Below are 24,089 nucleotides of genomic sequence, written 5' to 3'. Positions count from 1 at the left end.
CAGACAGTCTCTCTGATGTAGTTTTCTTATTATTTCTTCCTTTGCTAAAATCAAGAAAAAAAGTAAGTGTATTGAACTATTTTGAAGTGTGTGTTCCTTTTACTCACTTCGAAACAATTACTCACAGAAGTCAGTAGGTCTATTCATGTACGTTCTAGAACTGCCACCAAGCCCAGGTTTTAAAAAAAAAAACATGCCTTAGCCTGTAGCCCCACCAAAAAAGGATGAGATTTTGAAGAGCATATACATCTGAGATTCTTTTTTTTTTTTTGTCACCTTCTGATTTTTGAGCCTCTAGGGCATACTTAAATCACATATCCAGGATTTTCTTCTCAAGCATGCAAAAAACCCCCAAAAAACAAAATTTGTCATGCTCACTTACCCACATGATTCCAGGAGCTGGAGCTTCAAGAAACGTATTACATATTGCAAAACTCACAATCAAATTGATAAAGTTGACAGCACTGCAGTGTTCTACTACATGAATATGGTAGCACAAAATGGTTGTTTGGGATTTAAGTATTAACCTGGAAGCAGAAGTAACTTGAAAATAATTTTCCCAGAGATTATCTGTGCCATCACATTTAGTGATCCATCTTGCAAATGAACAGAATAAACCAGCCTTGTGTACCTTTTTTAATAATCATAGGTACCAACTTAAAGCACTGTTATAAGAGCTACTGTGCATTAGCATTGGCACATGCTTTTTAAATGATGCTAATGTGCAGTAGACCAGTTCTACTGTACATTAGTGTGGTTTTTTTAATGCTATGCTAATGAGAAGTTGAATTAGTCTACTGCTCCATTAGCATCTCGTGTAAACATGCCCACTACTTTTAAAACAGAAAAATCTGCTCATTTTCAGGCTACATTAGCATTTTCTCTTAGGAAACCATTAAAGGCATTCTTTGGATACATACAAGGCATATCAACACATGACTTGAGTGTACATTAACTATTTAGTATGTATTAAAACTTCACTAAAAATGTGCTATTTAATGCACTTTAAAATAGGCTAAAGTGCATTAAGCATCACTTAAAAACCACACTCTTTAGTTAATGCTCATTAAGACAGGCTAATGCACATTTTCCTAGTACCTCACAATGGGGGTACTAGATTTAACGGGCATTAACTGAAGCATGTTAATGCACATGTAGACCTGTCCACACAATAATGAAAAATCAGAGGGGAAGCTGTCCTTTTGTTAAAACAAAGGTGTGAATAAAGAGATTGAACACTGTCTGTTTCTTTTCTTGTGATCTTTAACTCAAGTGATTTTTATCATTTTTTTATCTGGAACCAGTCTGTGGTGGTTTTCTTGGAGCTCTTATCGTTTCTCCAGTCTCTCCTCAGGTTGCAGATGAGGCTGCCTTCATAAGTGTTTCAAGCCTTTTGCCTCTTCTTTTAAATAACCTCTCCAAAGAAGATGGGGGCATATAGCCGGAGGCATATGTCTCCACTTCATGCTGTGACAAGCATGAGAGAGTGACAGAATCACTGTTTTTTCAATCTTGTATTTGTTTTCTAGGGAGTGATTTCTATTTAATCTACCTCAGAGACTATTTTCCTAATTTAGGAGCCAATTAGGTTAATCCAAGAGTAAAATATGGCCACTGTACAACAGTATTCTTGAAGTAGCTAATATTAAAGTCACCATAAAAATGTCCACAAACAAGTGATCCTTGATTTGATCTTAGCCAGATTACCTCTTGGCAAAACTGGCTAACTATGGCCTCAACCTCACCACAATCTGCTGGCTGGGGAATTGGCTCTGCAGTAAGACCCAGAGGGTGGTGGTTGTTGGATGCCAATCATCTTGGTGTGCAGTCAACAGTGGGGTCCCTCAAGGCTCTGTCCTAGAGCTTATACTGTTTAACATCTTCATCAATGATGTGGACATTGGTGTCAAAAGCGTACTGGCCAAGTTTGCCTACAACACCAAACTCTGGGGTAAAGTATCCACACCTGAGGACAGGAGGGTGATCCAGGAAGATCTTGACAGGCTCATGAAGTGGGCGGATGAGAACCTGATGGTGTTCGACACCAAAAAACACAAGGTTCTCCACCTTGGGAGGAAAAACCTGCACCATGCTTATAGGTTCGGCAGTGCCACGCTGGTCAGCACTAGAGATGAAAGGGACTTGGGGGTCATGATTGACCACAAGATGAACATGAGCCATCAATGTGATGCTCCAGCTAGTAAAGAGACCAAAACACTGGCTTGCATCCATAGATGCTTCTCAAGCTAATCCCGGGACGTTATTCTCCCATTGTACTTGGCCTTGGTGAAGCCACAGCTGGAATACTGCGTCCAGTTTTGGGCTCCACAATTCAAAAAGGATGTGGAGAAGCTTGAAATACTGCAGAGGAGGAGCCATGCATATGATCAGAGGTCAGGAAAGCAGACCTTATGATGACAGGCTGAGAGCCATGGGACACTTCAGCCTAGAAAAGCGCAGGCTCAGGGGTGATCTGGTGGCCACCTACAAGTTTATCAGGGGTGCTCATCAGGATCTGGGGGAATGACTGTTCAACAAAGCACCCCAAGGTATGACAAGATTGAATGGTCACAAATTCCACCATGACCAATTCAGGCTGGACATAAGGAAGAACTTCTTTACTGTCCGAGCCCCCAAGGTTTGAAATAGACTGCAGCCGGAGGTGGTTCAAGCACCCACTTTGAACTCTTTCGAGACTCATTTGGATGTTTATCTTGCTGGGATCCTATGATCCCTGCTGACTTCCTGCCCCTGGGGCGGGGAGCTGGAATTGATGATCCTCTGGGGTCCCTTCCAGCCCAAATGTCTATGGAATTTCACCAAATGACCATTTACTGCTATTCAGTAATGATCTTTCAGAAACATGAAAACAAGATATGAGATCTCAGCTTTTGGGCCCAGATAAGAGGCATACTCAGCGGAAATTATCTTTCATAAAAATAACTAATAATCTATAAAAACAGATTATTTGCACATATGCATTCTGCTCCTGCCAACTACTTCACTGTTGTCAGCATTTTAAAAAATATTTTTGACTTTTTTTCCAACAAAGAAATAGGGAATGGATTATGAGCTCCTTAGTTATTCTTTTGACCAGTGGTGTAACTCAGTGGGGATGACTAGAGTAGCAGCCCCAGGTGCCACCTTTGTGGGGCAGGTTGCAAAAAATAGCCACTGCTGCACCAGTGGCTGACCATGACATTGTCATTAGCACAGCAGCAGCTGACACTGATATGCCGTAGCTGCATAGGGTGTGGAGTGGCCATGCTACACCTCTGCTTTTGACCTAAAAAAAACAAGAGGTCAGGTTCAATTCAACTATAGTCATGTAAGTGAACTGAGTCATCTAGGTGTGATTCTATTCTACCTTATTCAAATACCCAAAAAACAATGCAAAAAGATATGTGAAGCCTCCTCATAGCTTTTTTTTTGTTGCAAAGGTGACATCACTGGATATTATGAAAGTAGATTCATTAATGGACTTTCAGGAAAATATTTTTGTACAGCTATAATCTAATTATCTGATGTACAAACTGCAAAGGAAAACCCTTTATAACAGTCTATACCTGTAAAAATGACAGGCATATGGTAGGGCCTGGTGGTACCTTAAAAACTAACTGGTTGAGATATGAGATTTCATAGGCAACAATGAGGGTTGCAACCATCTGTTAATTTATAAATAGTCATTAAAAATTCAAGTGAAAAATGCCTGTCCTTTCTAGCTGCCACTGCTGCTGCTTCCCATCCGGTAATATTGTTGGGTTGAAGGCAGGCTTCTTAAGGAGTCAGTGGGTGTGTCTACACATGCAATTAATGTATGCAAAGTTTACTGTGCAGTAAAATATCGCACAATGTTTTCCATTAAAGTACATCTATACATGCACTGGTCAGGAGAAAATTTGCTCCCTCACAGGAGCAGTTCAGACCAGAAATACTCCTACCTTGTTCACCTGCCATATGGTAGCCTGGGGGAACTCTAGGCTTCTCTGGGTGCCAGCCCAAGTTGGCAGGGAACACCATGGCACAGGGAACAGCTGTTTCCCAGCCCTGTGCCCCGATCTGCTGAACAAGGCAGGGGGCTGGGAACCTGTCCACTCCACTGCAGCTGTTTCCCAGCCCCCTTCCCCAATCCACCTGCAGCTGTTTCCCAGCCCCCTGCCCTGACCCACCAACTGGGGCAGGAAAACAGCTGTAGGAAATGGGGCAGGAGCAGAGTATGAAGCTCAGGATCTATGTCCAGCAGGATGGCTGGAACACAGAGCTCAGGTGAGCAGAATGTGGGTATGTGAGGTGGGTGGGGTGGGGACCCCTCCAAACACACCCCTATGGTACACAGCCCCCACTATTGGCTGCAGCAGCAGGTGTGGACCACTCATGACCCACGCAGGCACAGCCACCCAACACCACGTGGCTCTAGCCAGTTCCAGGAACTGCACATGACAGCAAGGAATGGAGCCAGGCCAGCCCGCCTCTATTGCACAGGGCTCACATGTATCTTCTGGAACTTACATCCCCCTGGGGGGGAAGCCCAGGGAAAGCCCACACAATGTAGTTTGTTGCCCTCCATGCTCCTTGCAGCCATGTGCAGATCCTGGAACTCCACTGGAAGTGGCACTGTCCCTGCTTCCCAGAAGAGTCCTGCCAGCTACACATGATGGCAGGGAGTGGGAAAAACAGCCAGCTGCATTGCACAGGGATTCCCCTTGGTGGCACACAAGTCCCAGGAGCTGAATGCGAGCCCTGCACAAAAAGGCAGGCTGGCCTGACTCCACTCCTTGCCACCACATGCAGTTCCTGAAACTGGTTTGAGCTGCATGCCACTGGTTGGCTGCACCTGCACAGGCTGTGAGCACCTTGAGGGCCTGCTGCTGGTGCCATGTGGGGGACTCATCCACCCCCCACCCTCCCTCACACCCCACAAACCCCACACAACTACACCCTGCCCATACACCTCTCAGCCCCCTCACACACACACCCAACATACTCTACACCCCTATAAACATAGTTATACCCCCTCAGAAACCTCACACAACCCCCATACACACACCCCCAAGCACACCCCACATACAATATATAAGAGTAAGACTTTATTGTTGAGCTATTATGCAATCAGCTCTATAAAGACTATGCAAGCACACCTAAATCAAGATAAAAATATTTTATGAAATAAAGTTATAGTAGATATTTGACTTTTAGTATATAATTTGTGGGGGGGTTTCTGGTTCCAAGATGGCAACCTCCCCCAAAATAAATACTTCCTGGGGACAAGGGGAGGAACTTCTGGTGACAAAGGTCAGGGGCTAGGAGGCAGGACACCTGATCCCAAGATGGCGACCAGAGGCAGGACACCTGTCAAGGGGCAGGGATACCATTACGGCTCCTGACAGCCCCTTGAAAACTCATTAAATGGCCCTCCAGCTAAAATAATTGCCCATCTCGGCCTAGATGTTGGTGGGTCAGAAGGGAAGTTGGCTGGTCCATGAAAGGGTATTTTCTATCTGGGGAGTAGAGGAGTCAGAAAAGTGAAGCCCTGGGGCTGGGGTGAATGGTTCGGCTTTTCCAGCCTCAGGGCAGTGCTCCAAAAGCATACATATGTTTGGTGAGTCACATGCATATGTTCCTAGAACCCAATCTACAATCATTCAGTTTACTTTAAGCTGCATGATCATAGATCGAGTCCTGCTTGTGCAATGTGAACAAGAGACACATTGGGAACACGATCTAAATAAGTCAGGGTGGATAGGATAGGGGGCAGGCAGATACGGGGGTGGGTTGTTGGGTTTGTGGCATGAGGGGGATAAAATATCCCAGTCAGGGTGGTTGGGTAGGAAAAGCATAGTTCATAGGCTGGGGAGACCAGCAAGGTTTTTCCATTCCCAGGACTGCACTCCAAATCTGTATATATTCTGTACTTTTGGTATTGAATGCTATAACAAGTAAATTAATGTAAGGGATACACTTAATAAGGAAAACTGTCTACAGATGTAAACTAATGTAGCTCCATTCTGGTCTACAGAGCTGCATCAGTTTTCTGGAGCATAATATTTGACCCAATAAATACAATATAATTAATCAGTATGTGTCATTCACTATAATATGTTATCTGCACACCTCTAAAACTGATACCATACCTATCATGAGTCTTCATGAAAAATGAGGAAGTTTATATGCATAAAACCTTTTTATAGTTTCTATCAGCATAGCAGGTAAAATTAGAAGCAGTACATGCAGAAAAATACTCATAAAGCCAAGTTTGTCTGCATAATCAACTTCTGCATATTGACCTGATTATACTATAGTAAATAATTCAAAACCACAAAGCTAACTCTTAATCCCTTAGTCAAGGAAAATGATAATGTTGTATAGTCGGTAATTTATGCTGCATATCATATGTGTAAGATATTTAATGCAATCCCAATTCAACAAATATTGCCTTCCAACTAAACTGGCAAATGAGTGTCAGCATGTGCCCAGTTTCTATGTTTAGTTTGTCTTTGAGAAACATTGGCTATTGTATATTCTCTTGTTAGTTACTGCCCTACCCTGCAGTAAGCAATTTATTCTAACAACGAAATGATTTAAATGCATACCTAAGAAAACAGTAATAATTTTGTTACAATGACAGAGCAAGAGCAATCTTAATTTCATTTCCTATTTTTTAACACACTTCATCTGCCTGTTGTCTTTCTGTGGATCAGTATTTACCCATATGATCACAGAGTGTCAAGAGAAAAACAGAAAGGGTTGATCTTTCCTGCGGGTTTTGGCTGACAACTTATATTCTGAGCACAGCTTGAATCAGAACACATTTGGGATCTTATCTTTCTTAGAGATAAAAATTGCCTTTAGTTGACTGAATGCAGCTCTAAGGATGTTGAAATAACACAGTGGCAGTCACCCTAAATACAGATGCATATTAACATTTTTCTGCTTGCTCACAGTATAATGTGCTGCCATTCTTTAAGAGTGAACTCATTCCTACACAGAAAAAAATACATTAAACTTGCACTTGGGTGAAAATAGTTCTCTTTTAAAGCTAAAAAGGAGGTATAAAACTTGTATTTACAAAAAAGTATTTCCCCTCCCAATTAATAAACAGAGGAAACTGTAATATCAGACTTCATTGAGTATCCTTTGGTTGTTTAAATGGTTTGGTTTTCTCTTTTTGTGTGCTCTCCCTCTTTATAATTTAACAACTACTGTATTAGAAATCCAGGCCACAATATCAGACACAACTGTTTAATGTAATGATTCATACTTAGCCAATAATTTTTTCAAATACAGAAAAGCTTTCTAGGTTGTCATCTATTCAAATGTTTCAAGAACGAACAATGTATTATATGGTACAGAAGGGCTCTTAAGGAAGAAGAAAATCAATGCTCTCTGTGAATTTGGTTTCCCATCACTACAGTTTTTAGGCTCTGATCCAGTACTTATTATGTCAATAAGACTCTTAATGAATACAATGGGAATTTGATGCGCCATTCAATGAGTTTCTGTTGCTGTTGTATTTTTTATTTTTTCTTAATTCTTGGATTTCCCCACAGAAATCTTTTAATCAGTATCATACAAGCAGATTACAACTGCAAAGTATAAGGGCCAAAGCTGTGAAATACAGATGTACATTTCCTAAAATGTCACACTGTGTGTATGCAAATCTGGTTTGGGTCAGGCTCATTTCCAGAAAAGAAGTCTCAAAAGATTCCCATAACTTGGATTACATTAGCAGTGCACCTGCAAAGATAGAGAAAAGACTTGCTGTGTTAACACAAAATGCAACAAGCTTCATAACAGTTGTAAATTATTATCAAACTTTCTTTCATGTGACAAACATTTGGGCTAAAATCTGAGACCCTAAAATCAGAGTATTGCCATTGACTTCAAAGGGATTTAGGATTTCATCCTGGATACTACTTAGATGTGTATCCAATAAAAATGAGTGAATAGGTGGGTACTTATTTTATGCCAACTGAATACTGTTTTATCAAATCAAACTGATTCTGAGCTGATCTGAGATTAAAATAGTGCCATTTATATCTCTCCATATGAAATATTTCACACTGAATCTAAAAGTGTGAGTATCCAGGTACTGTATTAAGAGGATTTGAATCCCCTTAAGGTGAGGTGATCTCAGATTTCCCACTTTTGGGGCATATGCTTTTGTCACTGGGCTATTGGAAAAAAGTGAACACCATTGTCATTTTCTACTGAGCTGCATGGAGAATCACTCATGCACTCGCCATGGTCTATCCCCACTTAAGCAACTAGATACGCAGGCACAGTTTTTACATTTCCCAGTCCAATTAGGATCACAATGTATTTTAGACAAAAGTGAGGTTTTTAGGTGAATGATCCAAATTTATTTTGGTATGCACAGCAGCCCAGGTATAGGCACTTAGAGATGTTTTTAGGTCAAAAGTTCTAGGCACCTAAGTATCTAGCAGGATCAATTTAGAGAGCCCTTGATGACTTGGTTTTATTCCACTTAAGTCTTGTTTGGTGTCTTGGAGACTGATTATCATCCAACCCTATGCTTGGAAATCCAAACAAATAGCAAATAAAATTGCTAGATTTATTTTTATGTTCTTCCCTAAGATCCTCGTCCATTTTTCCTTAAAAAAATCAAGGTTTAACTTGAAATTTCATAATTTGCCAATTAAATAACTACAGATTAATCTATTGAAATGTTCTTTTCCTTAAAAGCTGTCATCTGTCTATTTTACAGCATCTCCCAGAGGACTCCAGCTTAGCTCGGTGTTAGTCTCATTGTACTAGGTGTTCTACACACATATAAGAAGCTAAAAGACATAAAAAAGAAACATGAGACAAAGGAAAAGAACATATTACAAAATGAAGTTTATCATGGAGCTACAGGGCTGGATTCTCATATGTACTAAGGCCTCTTATGCCTTTGGGAAATGGTTTCAATATGGCGGTATATTATATTTAAACATACTTTTAAGACATTTTATACTGCTAGAACTCTAAAAAGGAACACAAAAGGAATACAATTTGGAGAGACCTACCCGGAGCAACACAGAAAAGCAGTAGCAGAGCTGGGAATTCTATCTAGACCTCCTGGCCATGTCCACATAAGCTCAGACATGTGTTTCCCCAGGTACAAGAAGCAGTGGCACACCTTGTGTTGCTGCTATTTGTCCCCAGGGAATGTCTGTGCCATGGGCCCTCTGAAGCATGGCAGGTTACCCAGACTTGGGTAGGGGACACTGGGGCCAGCAATGGGGTCCTGGGGCCCTCAGGAAGCTGCAGCTATGGCATTCCTGCAGCTGGGAGCCTGGCCAGCAGCTGGAGCATGGCTTTGGCAGGCCAAGTTCCAGTTTTGGGCAGCACATGCTGCTACCACATGTGCTGCCTCTCTTTTTTAAGGCACAGGTTTTCGTGACCCTGGGATCTCCTGGGGTCAACCCCCTTGCCCCCTTCCCCCCCCCACACACTGCAAGGTAGCAGCATGGCAAATGCCTACATGTGTGATGTGTGGCACTGCAGTCAGGTCTGTGGCATCACATACCGCATGTCCACATTTGTCTGGATGTGACCCCTGTATCCTAATCCAACTCCTTCAGCACAAGATCCAAAGTATTAGTTTACATTATCCATTAGAATTGATGTTCTTAAATAAGCTATGTTAAAATATTTTAGAAGATGTGCAACAGACCTTCTTACAAAACACATTTTCTTGAATACTGTTTTGGACAAAATGTGTTATCATAACAAATGCAAACAGTTTTGCCATAAAGAACTTCTCAGGATGGAAGTTTTAGAAACTTAAAGACTTTTTTTACTAGTTTGTTTTAAATAATAAAAATAATACAAGTAACTTGTCTATCTGTAGTGGGTCATCAGACATTGTCTTATCTTTTAAGTATACCCAAAAGATAACAACGGTCTATCATAAATAAGTGATCTAGCAGGGGCTCATGTTTGCCATTTAAAGCTCTCCAAAGGTCAAAGTAGACATTGTTTCAAGAAAAAACCATGCACAGAAAAGCAGAATAAGTTTTGTCCCCTAGGACAAATATAAGACAAATGTAAGAACCTGCTATCTTAACTACCAGCTCTTTCTTTATTCATATACTGAGTATACCAAGGAGGGACCATGTAGGTAATGAAAGATAGACTTTCTGGCCACATCTACATGCCCGGTGTACTGCACAGTTGTTACTGCACAGTCATTTAGCCCTTGCATAAGGTGAGGTGATCTCAGATTTCCCACTTTTTGGGCATATGCTTTTGTCACTGGGCTATTGGAAAAAAGTGAACACCATTGTCATTTTCTACTGAGCTGCATGGAGAATCACTCATGCACTCACCATGGTCTATCCCCACTTAAGCAACTAGATACGCAGGCACAGTTTTTACATTTCCCAATCCAATCCCAGTAACCAGCATTACTGCACAGTAGCATCCGCACATATTTTTTTTTAGGCGCTAATGTACAGTAGCAATGAAGTGCTGTGCAGTAGCTTGTTATTACTGCACAGTAGAATCTCATCACGGTTAGTGTCCAACAACACTACTGCATTGTAGCATTTTGTGTAGATGTTCCCTCTGTGTACTAAAATTGTAGTTCATTCATATAATGTAGAAATGGTTAACTATTGTCCTCAGTACAGTCACCAGTTCTACTCACCCAACCTGAGTCATCCTACAGGCACATTTATCCTTTGGATATTGAACAGAAAGTAGAGTTGAACTTACTTAGAAAATATTGAAATCCAACGTCCTTGTTAAAAGAAAGCTTCTTTCAGAGCAAAAGGGAAGTTACTTCTAGATGAAAAGGTTCAGAAAATAAAGGAAACCTGGATTCTGGTTCCTCTTATTCCACTTCTTATTAACTCAGAAGTGTACTTTTGGATAGTAAACAGGTATAGGTATAATCTGACTCAAGTTTCAGAGGAAGAGAAAGGAGATGAAGTCATCATGAAAGGAAGAAAAATTTGATTTTACCTCATAGCATTTCTAGGCTTAATTTACATGAATTAAGATTTCAGGAAATCTTATCAATTTCTCTTTACTAGTTATCTTTATATAAAGTGTCTCCTTAGAAGCAGAGTAAAGAACCATAAAACACAATTCCAGAAGCCTGATTTCTTTTTCTTTACCCACCGTGACAGCAGACCAGTAACGCCCATTGATCACAATGAGAGTTTTTCATATACCATAGTATAAGACAGGAATGCTAGGTCATTTTCCTACTTAAATACTAGTATGCTGTGTAATCTTGGGCAAGTCATGTAGCTATTCAGTTTGGGTAAAACATCTGTAATAAGAATACATATCTAGGTCATGATGAAGTGATGATAAAAGAATTAGTCAATTTTGGGTGGAAGGGATTGTAAGCATACTGGAGGGCAAGTTCAGAATTGAAAATGATCTTTGTCAAACTGAAGAAATAACTATGAAATACAATAAATGTAAAATAGGTAGGAACAATCAACCACACAAAAACAAAATGGAGAACGGTTGACTGGTATAGCCCTAGAGTTTAGAATAAACTGCAAACTAAATATATGTCAATGTCAAAAAAAACAAAAATCTTGCCAGGATCTATAAAGAGGAATACTGTATATAAAACACAAAAAGGTCCACATTGCACTGGTAAGGACTTAGAACTGGATCTGGTTTAGGGCACCTTACTTTAAAAGCAATGTAGACCTGTTAGAGAAAGTCCAGAGGACAGCAGCAACAAAATGATCACAAGTCAAAAAACTTGACCAATAAAGAAAGATTGAAAGAATTGTGTTTGTTTATTCTGGAGAAAAGAAAACTGAGGGTACATATGATCACTGTCTATAGAAGATGACCATAGAGATTATTTACTTATCTCTTTGGCCATTGTCCATAAAAAAATGATGGGGATAAATTTCCATAAGGGAGCTTAGGGTTAAACATTAAGGAAATTTTTCTAACAGATAGTTAGATGGATTAAATCAAGTATGGAGGTTGTACGATCTTTATTACTGGAAGTTTTAAGAAAAGGTTGGACAAATATCAGTTTAGAATGGTTTAGATAAAGTTGGTCTTGTTTTCAGTAGGAGTAGAATAAATGACATTTTCCAGACTTACTTTGTATTAATGTACATAAAAAAAAAAATTTGATCATGTTCTTGTCCATCATTTTTAAGCAACAGGTAAAAGGCCAGGTGATATTTTAATAAATATTTAGTCTTCATGTCCAATGACTGGAATGTGAATGTAATTTAGCTCAGCTTGCTGGGGTACCTCATTATAACGAGCTCTCGTAACGATACCAATAGAAAAGTTCTTTAGAAAGACAGCATTCACTGTAATAAGATAGTAAATTTTCTATATCATAATAGTGAAAAAGTCTACTCTTGCTGTCAGGCTTGTTAAAAGCATGGGATCATTATAAACAGGATTTGTTATGATGAGTTTGTAACGAACATTTGAGTTTCAAGTCTGGTTCCCCCATGGAACGGCATACTGGGCTGCATTAATGGGAGCATTGCCCACAGATCGAGGGAACTGAATATTCCTGTCTATTTGGTATCTGGAGTACTGTGTCCAGTTTGGAGCCCCCCCTGCAACAGAAAGGATGTGGAGAAATGGGAGAGAGTTCAGCAGAGGGCAATGAGGGGGTGGGGCACATGGCTTCTGAGGACAGGTTGAGGGAACAGGGCTTATTTAGTCTGGAGAAGAGAAGACTGAGGGGGGATTTAATAGCAGCCTTCAACTACCTGAAGTGTGGTTCCAAAGAGGATGGAGCTGGACTGTTCTCAGTGGTGGCAGATGACAGAACAAGGAGCAATGGTCTCAAGTTGCAGCAAGGGAAGATTAGATTAGATATTAGGAAAAACTCTCTCACCAGGAGGGTAGTAAAGCACTGGAACAGATTTCCCAGAATTTATGAAATCTCGATCCTTGGAGGTTTTTAAGACCTGGCTAGACAAAGCCTTGGCTGGGATCATATAGTTGGAGCTGGTCATATATTTTGAACAGGGGGTTGGACCAGATGACCTCCTGAGGCCCCTTCCAATCCTATTTTTACATGATTCTATAATTCAGTATCCCTGCTTCCCTACACTTGACCTGATAAAGATGTTCGTGCATTTGAAAGCTTGTCTATCCCAATTACTTAGTTGTTGCAGTAAAAGATATCCTAAAAATCCTTGTTCCTTGAAGTGTTTCAAAACATGCTTCAAATGTCACCATACTGGGGAGATGGTCCAGCCATCCCTTAAAAATACCTCACAGGATAGAATGCCTCCATCCCTGCACTCCAAGAAGACAACACTAAATGGGAGAGTGGAGCACGTGCGTAGAATATGGGAGTAATGAGGTACAATCCTTAACTGACAGAGCTGTTCCTGCGAAATCCCTTATTGCAAAATCAGTTATGATGTCAAAACTGTGCCTGTGCTGGTATAGCTTATTCCACTCACTCACACAGTAGTTGAAATAAATTGTACCAGTGGTGCTCAACCTTGAGTCCATGGGCAAGGTCCAGCCTGTGGAATCTCATCATCTAACTTGTGGCACTTTCCATGGGTCTAGAACAGCAGATCCCAACCCCAGGTCACAACCCAAATGAGGGTCATGGGGGTAATGCTGGCGGTGCTATATAGAAAAGATGAGCCACGCCATGTGCTGGAAACAACCTCACCCCTGCCCCCAGGCCACTGCTGCTGCCACTTTCTGCTCTCAGCAGTGAGGCAGAGAAAATAAAGGTTGGATACAACTGTTCTAGAAATTTCTTGGTGGGGAAACCATGACAATGTTAATTGCATCTGTCCTGTTGCCATATTTCCAGGCCTGTGGGAAGGCCCATGGGCCACATTACCCACCCCTGCATGGTAGATCACTGTTTCATGGCTAGGTTTAGCACATGGAGTCAGGATGACATGTGGGATTGCACCTGCACACCTGTTCAACATGAGAGATCTAGCCAGCAGACTAGTCCTGCAACACTCATCTCACCATGTGGCTAGAAGGTTGAGGACCACTGTATTATACCACTGCAGCTGTATTAGAAAAGTACTCCTAGTGTGTACCCAAACTGTCTCAAGGAATATTGAGAGAAAGAAAATTAAATAGGTATATATATCATAGCGAAAGTCCATTGGAAGTCTCCATAAAGCAACAAGGGTATTTCTGGCATATTTTCTTCTCCAAGGCAGTTATAGTAATGTTATATATGAAGAGCGAAATTCCAGGTTATTAGGAATACCAAGTATCCCTCTCGGTCCTGTTTAAGGCCTACTGCCATTTTTACATTAAGGAAAAAATGTCCATCTCAAGGTTTATTTTTTCTTCAGAAAATCATTAGTTTCTTATATTTGCTGATGTAATAGTCCAGAAACTACCACAAATCCCCTTGCAAAAACATTAATCTCCAATGTAAACATGATATTTAGCTTAGAAAAAATTAAAAAGCTGATGAAAATTACTTTAGATATGTGTTTGAATAGCAAATAAATAGCTATTTGCAGTGAATAATGAATACTAAACTGAATGACTAATAAGTTAGTAAGCCATTTGATAACAAGATTTGGTGAATGGGTTTTGCATTGCATTCCAGAAAGAAGAGAGTTCAGAGCACTGTATTTACAACAATCAATCTTGTACTGTACAAGCCTCTTTCAAAAATTATCATCATGCCTCTATGGGGCATTCTTTCAATTTTCATGGTAAGGACATTTTAGGTACTTGATACACAATTAGTTAATGTAACAAGGTCAGGCCAGAGCCCTGGAATCAGCCACTCCCAATCAAAAGATCATGACTGAGTGACACAGTCATGGCATCACTTTGCTGATGCCTCAAGCAACACACCCAACCCACTTCAGCCCCTAGAAGCCAGACCCAGTCCACATTATCTTTGTTTAGGCAAAGGTAACAGTTCTGGGCTTGTGACCCTGTGTGCATTTCTTTGCTGGTCTTCTAGTTTTGACTCCTGGCTCTGACTCTGGCTTCCAACTCCAGAAAGTCCATTGGCATTCCCAGATCCTAGTTTCCTGCTCCTGATTTTGGTTTGACCTTCAGCTCTGGCTTTTGGTTTCTGATGCTAGTTAACCCATGGCTTACCTTGTCTATGGCTTTGGCTTCTGTCTTGTCCTGACTTTGGCTATAAATATAGTTTATCTTATGAATTCAGTTTCAACAGCAGATCCCTCTGGATCCCCAGCCTCCTGAGGACTCAGTTTAGCTTACACCTGCACTTTGGCTAACTAAGCCCTAGGCTAAACTACCTATGCCGAGGTGCATAGCAGTTAATATATGTCCTAGCACATTGCCAGCAGCTTCTCTTTCTCTGTTTTCTTTCCTTCCTCCTCTCTTCATGCCCACAGAGCTCTGCTCCCATACTAGAGTTTGTTTCACTGGCTTTCCAAAAGTCTAAACCATACTACATTGTATTTTAAGTGTATTATCCTTATTACTAAATGTCCTTTTAATAGATAGGGAAAACTTCCTATCATTCTGTAATTGTTGTGTCATACTATTGCTCATATTTTGATTTACAAAATTATTTTTAATGAATTTAGCATTAACCATAACTGTTATGATGAAAAAAATAATGTATATTTCACATCTATTCAGTCTTGGGCCTTGATTACAAGTGGGGCTGTTAATTTGGGCCTCCTTTTGGGGGGAAATCAAGCATCTTCTTTAAACTATTCACCATCAGATCATTTGAATGTGTAGTCAAGCCACCCAAGATGAAGCCTTAGGGTTAATTTAATAGAAATCTGAGACTAAATAGATCATTCAAAATAATGTGGTTTTTTTACTTGTTCACAAAGTCACCTCCTTTCTAGGGCTATGCGGAGCTTCAGTTGCTAGTTCAATACAGAGGAGATTCAGCTCGATTTGGCAGCCAAATCTCTGAATCTGAATTGAATCGAGAACCCAACATAAAGGTTCAAATCAATTCGAAGCCTCCAAATCAATTTGGAAAAGCTTAGGAGAAGATTCAGACAGATCCTGCTTGCCACTGCAGGGAGCTGGACAAGGACTCCATGCCAGCATGTAGAAGACGGGGGTGGAGCTGGAGGAAGGGGAAGGAGACCATGGGGGGACCCCTGCCAGGCCCCATCCCCTGCCTGCTCCCTCAGCCCTGCCGAATGCCCCACAATCCCTGCCTGCTGTCCCAGCCCCATCAATGGCTGGCCCATCCAGTCCCAGCTTCCACGTGCTTTAAAAAAAAAGCCCAAACTCAATGGCTGGGGCTCATGGCAGAGTTCCCCTACACAGTGCAGGGCAGCAGGAACCGTGCCTCCCCCTCCCCGCCATCTGGCAGGAGCCGGTGACTGAGGGGCTTTTTTTGTTTGTTTTTTAAGTGCCGGAAGGCTGGAGCCAGGTGGGGCAGACATTGATGGGGCTGGGAGAGCACGTGAGGCATGGGGCTGTTCAATTTGGAGATTAAGCTAATTCAACGGCGGCTGAATCTCTGAATCAGTATTGGCCAAATCAATTCAGGACAATGATTCGAATCACTGAATAGAATCACTGTCCCCCGAATCAGCCGAATCTGACTCTGAGGCAAATGCTAGCTGCTTTGTACAGTCCTACTCCTTTTCTGTTCACTTCAAGGGCAGCTTACAATATCCATCCCTCCCTGACTGATATCACCCTCAGATAAAAGAGATAAATTTCATCTGCAAATATTGCTTTTCCTCTTTAACCTCACTGGAAACTAGCAAAGATTGGTGCCAGCTTTTCCATGCGAGACCACTAATAAGAGAAGAATTCATTCATCATATTTCCAGCAGCATGTCAGGCTTGCTGCAGCACACTACACAAAAGATTAATTTCTTTTATTTTGCATTAAGAAGTTACTATAAACTTCATTGAAAAAACCATGCAAGTCATCACAGCTCAGTATCTTCCAGAGAGCACTGATTGGATTTTCTTTTATCTTCATTCAGCTACTACTGTACCTACTTTAAACATGTTTTGAAATTGGCAAGCTTTTGCTTCCCATGGAATCATCACTCCTATGCCTTTTCTGCCTCCAGACTTGATGGAGAAGTTTAAACAGTTTTTCCAAATAGCTATGCCTTCCCTTTTTTGAGAGAATCAAGGAAGACATTTGGCTCAACTCTTTTCCTTATTCTATCACCCCAGTGTGCTGCTGAAAAGTTGCCCTAACAAAACCCATGCAAGCAGAATCTCTCAGTGGCATAAAACAATAATATATAGCCGCCTTTATGCATAAAATGCATCTCTGGACAAGTAGGTATAGGTGAAGGTGAAAGGCTGGAATCTCTTGGGAAATACTCAAGTCAGTAAAGATTAGAGTAGTGCTTAAGATGCTCTAAATTATGCTAAGCATCAGCTCAGTCTCTCGTTGGCTGAAGTCTGGATTGGTATCTTAACCCACAGTTGGAGCCATGCTGTGGCTGCCGGACAGGCTCCGAGCAGCAGAAGCACCACTGCTGCAGCCTCAGGAAGCCTTAGGCTGGCCCAGGCCTCTCTTACCCCACTTGGCGTAACCTGCCACATGCCAGAGGGAGTGTGGAACAGGAGTTCCCTGGGGAAATCTAGCAGCAGCACAAGGTGTCCCACTGCTAGTTGTCCCTGGGGAACCAAACGTCCACACACATGTGGACATGGCCAAGGGTAGTACAGCCAACCCTAGAGATTTAGTTCACGGTACAGTAGTCTCCAGCTCCCCAAGAGTCAGGTACTGACACTATATGCAAACAAACATCTCCCTTCCTCTGCCAACAACCACAATAAAAGCTCACCAGACAAGTTTAAATGCTTTGTTTTCCCTGAGCATTTATCTTTTATTTATAGCTTTTAAGGTGGAAAAGAGTATTATCATCTCACCTACCTTCTAACTGACTTCTTACATAACACAAACAATAGAATTCCCTGAATTAATTCCTGATTCAAGTCCAATTGTTGCATATATATGGTGTAACGTATTTCAGGAAAAAAAAATCATACTATCTTGATTAAAATATTTCCAGTGATGAGCTTTAAGGAAGCTCTTCAACTAGTTAATTATCCTGAACATAAAAAAAATGCTCTATTTCTAGTCTGAACTTTTCTCATTTCAACTTCCTGCCATTGAATCTTTTAAATATGTTATCTATTTGCTACACTGAAATCCTTTTATTGTTGATTTTTTTTTTTAATGTCCTCCCTGGCTCATGGATGGCCAAGTTGGGGACTGAGGTGCTGACTGGGGTCAGGGGTCTATATGGGGGAAGTGGATAATCTACTGACCCCAGTTTGCCAATCCAGTGCCAGGGAGTGGGCGTTAGATTAGGTCCTTCTGGAAGCTTTAGGCTAGCCCTGATCAGCCTGTATTGGTACACTAAAATAAAGACTCAGGTTTGAGGTTGAAGCCTGACAGCCAGGTATGTATTTGTAGCATATGCTTAAGGCACTTCAAAACTATATATTTGACAGATTATCTAGATTGAACTCTTGGAGCTTCTCGCTATCAGTACATTTTCCCAAATTGTCATTTTTCTCATGATTCTGACATCAAAACTGGACAGCGCAATCCAGTGCTGGTTTAATTAGAACAAAATACTAACATAATATAACTTCCTGGTTCTTTTTGAATAGTCCACTGTTCATATGTCCTAGGATCACATTGACTTATTAACCAGTGTACTCACCACTCATGTTCACCTGATTATCTGTCATGATTCCTAAGTCTCTTTTAAAATCACTATATCCCAGGATGGAGCCCCCATCCAGTAGATGCAGTCTGCATTCTTTATTGCTAGATACATCATCTTACTTTTGCTCATGACTCTCTAACCTTTCAAGTAGTCAAACACTATCCAATATGGTCAATTAATTCACTTCACAAATAAAGCCATTTCAACTTGATGGATATCCCTCTGGAGTTTCTGTGAAAGGAGTCAGAAATGAATATCTAACTCTCTAGGTTCCTCATGCACTTTCAGTGAAACCCAGTGGATGTGAATTTAATTAACTGTGATATTTTGCTAACTCACTTCAGGCTTCTTAAATATTATCAACACAATGAGATTCCCTCAGAGACATTAAAGGGCAACATTTTGGTGCTTTGGACGTAGAAAAATCTATACCTCCTGAATAAGAACATGTTATACTCTGGTCTTTAATGTTAGGAAAAATCTGAAAAAATGGGAAAGAAAGCAATAACCACCCTAGAGAAAAAAAGGCCAATTTACCCAATCAGATTGCAAGACTGAATTATTTGCAAGCTTCGGTCACTGAGGAGTGACATGTTTGGCAATTGCTTTATCAGAAGTCATAGGAACAAAAATCTTAAACTTGAAGGTTACACTCAGACGGGTTACTCTAAGCTAATTAAGAGCAAGTCTAACAATGCAAGTTAAATTACAGCAACCAAAAGAATCAAGATCAAGCAGTTAGATCTAAAAAGAGTCTAGTGTAACAGAACTGACAAGTCACAGACATCACGGGAGCATCTACATGAGATGCTTACTGCAGGGTTGCCTAATTAGCTCCACATTGGGCTCATCTGCGTGACACGCTACAGTGACATAGCATCAGCAGGCATGAACCGTGATGCTGACACTATTGTGCAGTAGCTCGTTGCTACTGCATACTGGGGTCAGAAACGACCCGTGCACTGCTGGGACTGTACTAAAGCAAGTACTAAATGATTGCGCAGTAACAACTGAGCACACATGTAGACACACCCAGTAAAGCATCTGTCTACATGTGTGAAACTATTTGGCTGGAGTAAACTAATTAACAATGCCGTAGGTTCATACTGGCTGATACAAGTATTATCCTATGGTGGAGTTATTTAATCCACTGCACTGCATGTGTAGACAGGGACAGGGCTGGCTAGGACACAAGGGTGCTACAGTGCGGGGGCTACCTACTGGTTAGCCCAGAACTGGAACACTTCTGTGCCCCAGCCAACCCCTCTGCAGCACATTAAGCCAGGTCAGAGCAGCAGCCCTAGGCTAGCAGACTGACCCCTGGGACATTTTGCAGACCTGGGCACGTGTAAATCCTGCACCTGGGAGCAATAAATTCTGGCGTGAACTGTACCAGAGTCTATTGTGTCACACTAATTTAACATATAGATGAACCTCTCGTCTCCCAAAATATTCCAATGCACTAAATGGAGCTGTAAATTAACTTATTTGTTTTTTATCAGATTTCTTACAGGTGAGATATTTTTCTTATCAAGATGTTACAGAAATGTCCTAACAGCTTACGTAAGTCAAGATATTGACTTATATAAATGTAGCAGATTTTTACTTTGGCAAATTGCTGATTAAAAAAACAGAAAGCAAACACAGCTCTTCTGTCTCCCTTGAAACATCTGCAAATATAGAAGCTTTTACATATATTAACAACACATATTCTCCAATCTTAGAATGTTAGAGGTAAAAGGAAAGGAGAAAGTGAAACACTCACGATCTGTAAATGATACAATGGGCAAAAAGTTGCTTTTCAAGTTGAATAAGGATCATTGGCCACATTTTAGTTTGGCATATCTTTGTCCTCATCATTTTTGTTCCCCACCCCCCAGCATATTTTAAGGACCAATCAGGTCTTTAATGGGGGCTGCGGTGGCATAGGTGCTAAGTCACATGGTTGATAGCCGAGAGGCCCCAAGTTTGCAGGCCATAGCAGAAGTGCTCATCGTGCAGCCCTGTCAGATTCCAATGACTGAATTCTGCTAATTCTAAACATCCTGTTACAGGGACATAAAAAAAGGAAAGAAAGGTCTTTAATTCTGTCCCAGAGGACAGATGCATAAAGATATTGCCACAAACCCACAATATTTTGAGGTGTTTGTGAAATGTTATGCATGTTTTCTTGAATTTGTTTTACTCATGTAGCATATGTAGTTTCTGTGTACAGGTAGCAACAAGCTTATTTAATCTCATCGGTGTGTATGAATTGTGATATTAATGTAATTTTTTGTGTCATGCTTTGACAAAGATTGTCTAGTAGGACAATCATTACGTTTCCTCCCCTATTCACACTTGTGAGAAGTAATTGCTAAGAATTAGCTTCTGATATGGGTAAGTTTAACGGCTAATCAAATAGACCCCTCAGGACCTGGTCTGAGGCTCATGAGTCAGGCCTTTCCAGACAATGATCAATTTACATTTGAAAAGGAGGGGCCAGTTGCAAGACTGATGCTCAGCTATTCCCAGAAGGACATTTCTCCTAGTGGGGAAATTAAGTGAGAGACAGTATCTTTAGGATATTGTATTAGTAATCTTTGTGTCTGAAAAAGTATAAATATTTTCTGGGTCATAATGAAATCACAAGAGACTTCTAGTCTGGTAAACAAATACATCCTTGAAGGGAAGGTGTTCAGGTTGTAGCCATGTCTATCGAGGAGAACTTTTACAATCTTTACTCTCTCCTATGTCTGAAGAAGACTGCCTGTGCCCGAAAACTTGCAAATGAAGAATTTTTTTTGCAAATCTAGTTGGTTCTAATAAAAGATATCCCCTCTTCCATGAATTTTAATTCCTTTGGAGGGAAGGAAGTTATATACATATTAATGATCTCTTTAAGAATCTAATGGGTGATGTATGGAAATGACCAGATTAGAAACCAATTTAAACTTTGCCCTGACAGCAAATGTTTGTCTTTCAGGGAGCCCTGTATCAGGAAGGTCAGTGGCAGGAACAGCTTTCTCTTATTATAAGTGGAAACTGAATGTTTAGGTTTAAGAAGCAGGGTAAAATCAGATCAGTGTTCTAGTATTTCCTTTTGTTTCTGTTTACACTTATATCTCTATCTGTATCTCAATATTTTGTTACTGATTTCTTATGTTTCCACTTGTATTTATAATAATTATTTTTGTTATCTTTTATACATTACTTATTGTCAAAGGATAAGAGTGATTTCAGAGTATTTGGCCATAAAGATAGGCCTCTTTTATGGAAGAGGGATATCCAAATTTCTTATTACATGACCAGACACTGGTGTCTGCTAAGAACAGCAAGACCTACGTGAGCCAGGTAAAGATGGGGTGCCATCAGTCAGGGAGGTGACCTTTGGAGCATCTTTATTAGTTCCCTGTACTTAAGTAGTAGACAGCAGAGAGGACAGTTATGGCTGAAGGACACTCCTGAAGGTGTGAGAACATCCTAGGAGTGCATCTCAAAGGTGCATCTGACCACATCTGTGGGCAGGGTGTCACAGATATAAATATATCTTAAGTTGCTGAAGGATCACTTTTGAAAACAAGATGAGTCTTGCCACTTGAACAGACGCTTATTGCTAGGAGCTTAATTTCATTTTCCCATTTCAAATCAGATGAAGCATAAGACTAACAGAACAGAAGTAGAAATTCCTTCATTCAGATCAGATTGTTCGGCCCTTATTCAGGTGCACAGCACATGGTAAGCTGAAAGAGCAGCTGTCTTTCTTCTGTTCACAGGAGGGCTGGCCAAGGCCACACCCTCTACCCTAGACAGTAGTAGAAAGTACACTACACTACTCTAAAAGACTGCAAAAACCCTTGATAGTCAGACAAATTAAGAAGTTTGTGCACTAATAAAATCAGCTCTCAAAAATTACTCACAAGCTAGCTTACAATTACAAAGACCATGTCTGTTGGAAATGAGAGGGGGAGCATCCTCCCCCAGGCAGTGTCTAGAATTAATGTTATTGTAGCCAGCAAACAAACTAGGACCCTTGGAGCCCCATAAGTGGCAGCTCTGTTAAGTGAGCCAAAAAGAATCTTCCCCTGGGCTAGTCCCAGGGGAGCTCCATTAAGCTTGTCCCAGCTGGAAGTGACTCTATGTACGCTAATATGTTGTAGCTACTGGGACTTTATTTATTACAATAATCAATCCAACCCAAACATGGAATTTAGCTTTAACCCAGGAGAACTAGCAGCAAGCAGCCAGAGCACAGAACAGCAGGGAGAAATGTTAAGAAAAAAATTCATGGCAGTAAACCCATTCTGTTGAAGTAAGTCCCTTTGCCATTAACTGTTGCCCAGTTTTATTGTGTGTGAGCATGTGCGCATGTGTAAATTAAGTTTAAATGCAGCCAAGTGCAACAATCTGTATAGGCTCCGGGGACATAAAAACTAAGCTACAGTAAGAAATGTTTTTACTCAGATATTTTTAAAGCAATAACAAAATGTCCACCACTAAAAGTTTGTGAGAAACTTAGTGAATATTGTCTTATATCTATAGAAAGGGATGCCTTAAATGGATTCTTGTAGCAACTAAAAACAACTCAGCTCTTTCAAACTGTTACTGAATTATGAAGACAGGATTGCAAGCTTTTGACCTAGACCGTAAGCCGGGGGGGGGGGGGCGCGCGGGGGTTGGGTTTGCCTCATGCATAACCATAATGGGGTTCTGGTTCATGTCTGATGCTCCCAGCCACTCCTCAATAATCATGCAGTTATTGCTCATCCAAAGCTCTCCCAACCATGCAGTTGGTCCCATGAGAGAGATCACCCACAAAAATCCTTCCTTCTCTCATATTTTCTGGACCTTCATAGCTACAACATTATAAAACATCAACCTTTTCACAGGGTCTTTTACAAAAATTATGACCTTAGGTACCAAAAACTGTGGCATTAGGTAACATTTTACAAATTGTAGAGGTATGGCTCAGCACTGGTTTTTGTCAGCTGTAGAAAATCATGCAAATTCAAAATCATTTAATGTTTTTAATGATAATAATTCATCATAATGCACACATTGAAAGAACACTTTTCACTGTAGTATCTGAACACATCTTAGATAGCTTAAACTGGCTCAATTATTTTATTTTTTTTCCCCAAGTAAAAAGAGCAGGTATAATACACTCCCCTGCTGCCCACAGATGGAATAGAAAGCTTGCTGAGTTCCCAGGATTTCACAGTTGCTGAAAAAACAATAAAAACATGCATCTTAGCTTCCTCCCTGAATGTGTGGCCAGGTTCAGGCTTATATGGATTCCCAGTACATGCTATGACAAACCAAGCTTTCCAGTATTTGCAAACTCAGAGACAAGCACAGTAGGTGAACCACAGATTTCTGCCCTTAATGAATAGACAACCGAATTTCACAGCACTCTAACAAAAGTCTCCAAACTGCTTGCTTGTGGAACACTCGCCAATGGTTAATGAAGAAATAGTTCCTCTTTAA

Source organism: Crocodylus siamensis, chromosome 1, assembly GCF_052110815.1.
Source record: "Crocodylus siamensis isolate JL-2025a chromosome 1, ASM5211081v1, whole genome shotgun sequence".
NCBI classification, from domain to species: Eukaryota; Metazoa; Chordata; order Crocodylia; family Crocodylidae; genus Crocodylus; species Crocodylus siamensis.
The sequence above is the reverse complement of the archived record's forward strand: the minus strand, read 5'-3'. Positions refer to the sequence as shown.